We start from the raw sequence: 5062 nt of genomic DNA, 5'->3' as shown, positions 1-5062 counted from the left end.
TCTCTCTCTCTCTCTCTCTCTCTCTCTCTCTCTCTCTCTCTCTCTCTCTCTCTCTCTCTCTCTCCCCCTCTCTGAGAGAATACAGGCTATATGACTCTCTCTATATGTATATACCATAGTATATATAGCCTATATGCATATTTATTTATATATAGTATTTCCACATGTGTGAGTATATATAAATAGATAGATAGGTAGTATTAATATGTATACATATACCCACCACCTGACCGGAATGCCGTGAAAAATATTTAGGGATACAAATAATGTACCATCTAAACATTCTAGATTCAGCATCAGAAAATGTCAGCTAATTGGACCCATCTTCTGTATCAGGATAGACTCTTGTCAAATTACTTAGGAATGCCGTGAAAAATATTTAGGGATACAAATAATGTACCATCTAAACATTCTAGATTCAGGGTCAGAAAATGTCAGCTAATTGGACCCATCTTCTGTATCAGGATAGACTCTTGTCAAATTACTTGGTAATATACCAGTGAATTTCAAGAAAGTAGATATAGATATATAACCATGCTAAACAGAGAGCTGCCTCTAGGAAAGAACTCTTAAGTAATTCTTAGGGATTTAGCATCAAGGTTTTTTTTTTCATATGCTTCTGTCATTTCTTTAATAAAATTTATAAGCTTTCCTTCTTCATTAATATTTAATATCTAGAATAATTTTTGTAAGTCTCTCCTGAAATTCCTCATATAAAGAACAATTGTGTAAAACAACACACTTTCACATTTTTATTCTCTAGGTTCAAAAACACACTTTGATTTTTCCCACTTTTTAGAGAAAGAGATAATCAAAACTATGTAACGTTCTAAAAAGGGTTGATAAATAGTATCTTATATTCAATTAAAAATAACAGATTTTTTATGCCAAATAGATGAAATGCATTAACTAATAATTAACTGTAATTATTATAACTATCAAGAAGTGGGCTACGCATTCTTATTTAAATCTCACAAAAGACACTTCAGATAGGTACTATTGATTTCTGTTATTCATATGAAAAAAACAAGAATGACAACAAAGTAATTTTCCATGATTACTTTATGTGGCTAATTTTATTTATGAAAATTTTATAACTACTATACTTTTAGATAGAGGGAAAGGAACATGTGTTTTCTCTGATCGTTGTAGTTTTATCATTGATAAATTTTATACTCAGATCTTTTTTACTTAAACATAAAGATGGCCTTGAGTATCTTTATAGAATCCAGGATTCAGAGATCTTAGGTTACACTGCCATAGTATAACAGATATAGCAATTTTTATTTAATGCATGACATATTTATTAACCACATTACTTTATCTTATACATTTAGAAAGATTTGTTTAGTGATGAGATTATCATCCCAAAATTTCTCTCTTTCTTCTCAAATTTCCCATATTCAAGATTATCACTTTTTAAAAAACCCAAAATAGTGACTTGGCTCTTAATATACTTACACACACACGCACATACACGTAAATAAGTAGTTTCAAAGCAAGTAAAATGTAAACACAATATCCATTGAGCACGTAGTTGTGATGGAGACAAAGGTAAAATCATTTTATCTTTTCCTCAGATTGACTGACATCATTCAATATCAATTAGTCTAAAATTATCTTAGATTAAATGAATGATACATCTGGCCTCAGGATCCCATTCTACTAGACTTTATCCAATTTGGGGGGTCAATTTGCTATCTAGTTTTTTTTTTCTAAACTACAAGGTTGAATAAGTAAAAAAAAAGAATATCTCCATAGGTTTATGTGTTTCATATTAGGTGCAGAGAATTCTAACTTCACATGTGATAAAACACTGAGAAGTCCGGAGTCCAGGAAGCACAGAGAAAAAAGGATTTTCTCTTTCCACCATTTTGAAAAAAATTCAGATAAAGAGAGGATTGATCAGTGAGATTCCTTTGTGCTGGCTTATACAGTCTGCCATTTGCTAGAAATAAAAGATAGTTTATTAACAAAAGGTAAATTACTATAGTCTGGACACACTGAGGTATTAATAGAAGCTTGTGAAATGTTTTCATATATCATTTGTTTCTTTATTACTGTTCTGCAGAAGTTATAACACACATTTAAATAATCCTCCCTGAAATGCAAAGTATGGACACAGAGTATATATGTATACTTAACTCATATACAAATGAGAGAAGCACCTTCATCCGGTAAAAAGTGACATATCTATCCACACGCTTGTACCTTGTGTCTACACTTCAAGTGTTGTTCTTCTCATTTAAACTGCTAAGTAAAAGTTACATTCATTCATTCATTCAACTAATGTTTTTGTAATATGGAGACTAATTCTACTTGTTGAAGAGACAAGATTGGGAAAAAGGACAAAGTTTTTGGCCCAGGCAGAACACTATCTTGAACTAAATTTTGAAAACTATTTGCTTTCCTGGAATTTTTTTATTTTTTAATTAAGAGACATGAAAATCAACTACATTGTATGGATAAATTAAAATTAAAAAAATAATTTTTTTTTAAAAAGGTATCTTCCATAGTAATTTAATCTATAATTTCATTTTATTCTTTTTAGTATGTTATTTTTAGTATGTCCTTTGTGGATCTAATTTTATTTTATCATATATGAATAAGTTAGAGTTTAAGAGCATGAATTTTAGAGTCCTTATTTTTACTAAGAAATAATAATAATTATAAAATTGTTATCTCGAAATAAATAGTAATTTTTAATAAGGATTATTTTTTATTTCTGGACATTGGAAGTCATTTTAGCCTTTAGATTTTTACTAGTCCTACCTGCAAATGAGATAAAACCTACCTTATAATTTTATTATAAAAACTGAACTAAATTAAATGCATCTATTTCTGGGATTGATGCATTATAGATTTTCAATTATGATAGCTATCAATGTATTGATGACTCTTTCATTGGCATTTATGTATAACATCTTTTAGTGCTATGTTGCAAAGTAGTCACTTAATCATGCTTTAGAGAGGTTACTTTTACATGGAAAGTTTTGCAAGCTACCAACACTTCAAAAAAGACTATCACATGACCTCTAACTGGAACGTATTCAAGTAATGAAATGCAAAAATATATTGGGACACTAATAAGATAAAAAAAGATCTAAGCAATTCTTATGAGAGATATGGAATTCATCAAATTAATTTAGATTTTGGATTTCTATCATGACAAGCCAAATACCAATTCCTTTCTTTTAATATGTAGTATTCCCAGAAGAGAATGTATTTTGAAGCTTGAATAATGGAAATTTATTTCCAAATACTTACATTTTATAGTCAATGAGAATGGGAAGTAGGAATCATGCCACTAAACTAAAAATATGTTATTTAGCATATATTTTCAATATGATATATTGAAATATTGATATATTGTTTTCAGTAATTTCTTATTTCTTATGGCTTAAATTCTTAATATACTTCTCAAAATATTTTGAATTAATTCTAATTTTCCAGAATCCGAATGATACTGAAATACTGAATATAAAATTTAATCTTGTGCATAATGTGCACAACAGACAGAATACCTGAGCATCCTGTGAAGTACTACATTTTTATCCCATGGTCATGGAATAAACATGACTGTATCTGGAAACTACTTAAAATATTTTTTCATTCCCTATTGTAAAAAGCCTGAAATAAGCTTAATTACCATCTGAGTTTAGAAAACTGATGTTATAACTTGAATTACTAGCTTCCTTAGCTTTCAAGCGTATTTTTTTATTTTTTATAAACATAGTGAATTAAATTTACTTCTAAGAATAATGAAAATAAATGATAATATACTTTAGGTCATTTCTTCTGATCTGTGGGCACACAATGATAATCTATGGGAATGTGTTGAATATTTACTGCATACAGCAGCATTTTAGAGGTTTTTTTCGCTCTCTTATTATTGTTCTCTACTTACCACATCCAACCCCTGAGGCCCACAGCACAGTAATCTAGTCTGTCACTGTAGTCACATTTTTGGCACTTGTGCTTTAACTGCCAATATAATTATAATCATTTTATTATCTTATTGTATGGCTTTCAGTAATTAAAAGCTCTTTATTTTTAATGTTTAAGATCTTCTGATAAAATCAAAATTTTATTACTGACACCTTGAAAAACGTTAACAGTGTAAAATGACCCTTACAGTTAGTTACACTTCCTTTGGATTGCAAGTGTTGTTGAGTTCTTTGCAAAGTTGTGATATCAGAGGAGAGGGTCTGAGAAAACCCACCCCATCCTCCAGCAGGTTCTTGACTCCACCACAGGAAAGAATTCAAGAGCAGAGTCTCAGTACAAAGTGAAAACAGGTTTAATGTAGCAGGTAAGAAGTATAGGCTTCACAGAGGAAGTGCGGCCCAGCTCCAGAGACTGAGCAGGGCATGCAACAAGTTTAACACAAAAGTAAGAAATGCACACTTAACGTTTACTACAAAGTATAGACTGGCTCAAGAGAGTGAGCAGCTGCCCCTTAGAAATAAGTTTAACACAAACGTAAAGTACACACTTCTCCTGGCGAAATGTGGGTGGGGCCCAGGAAACAGGGCATCCAACTGCAGCAAGTTTAATACACAAGGAAGAAATACACACATACAGACAAAACGTAGGCTAGCCCCAGAGTGAACAGTAGTCTGCTAAAGGCAAGTTTGACACAAGAAGAAAGAAATACACACCTCAGGCAAAGTGTGGGCTAGCTATAGGAGAGTGAGCAAAAGCCCCACCCTCTACCCTGATTCCACTTTCACAATTTCACTATCTAATATGTATTCACACTATCTAATGAATATTCAGTGAAGGGCGTGGTTCCCAGTTATGTAACTTAGTCCTGCACATGCTCAGTTGGTCTCTTTTAGAGCTTGCTCGCAAGAAGAAAGAAATACACACCTCAGGCAAAGTGTGGGCTAGCTATAGGAGAGTGAGCAAAAACCCCACCCTCTACCCTGATTCCACTTTCACAATTTCACTATCTAATACGTATTCACACTATCTAATGAATATTCAGTGAAGGGGGTGGTTCCCAGTTATGTAACTTAGTCCTGCACATGCTCAGTTGGTCTCTTTTAGAGCTTGCTCA

General features: G+C 31.8%; 1 protein-coding gene across 1 annotated transcript in view; it reads left to right on the top strand.

Annotated features, from left to right (window-relative positions):
- LOC103604074 (low-density lipoprotein receptor-related protein 1B-like) overlaps positions 1 to 5062 on the top strand; it is a gene marked incomplete at its 3' end in the record, with an annotated part of 152863 nt that overhangs the window by 46899 nt on the left and 100902 nt on the right. The window lies entirely within an intron of this gene.

The sequence above is a fragment of the Galeopterus variegatus genome, unplaced genomic scaffold (assembly GCF_000696425.1).
Source record: "Galeopterus variegatus unplaced genomic scaffold, G_variegatus-3.0.2 Scaffold4948, whole genome shotgun sequence".
In the NCBI taxonomy this organism is placed as follows: domain Eukaryota; kingdom Metazoa; phylum Chordata; class Mammalia; order Dermoptera; family Cynocephalidae; genus Galeopterus; species Galeopterus variegatus.
The sequence above is the reverse complement of the archived record's forward strand: the minus strand, read 5'-3'. Positions and strand labels throughout refer to the sequence as shown.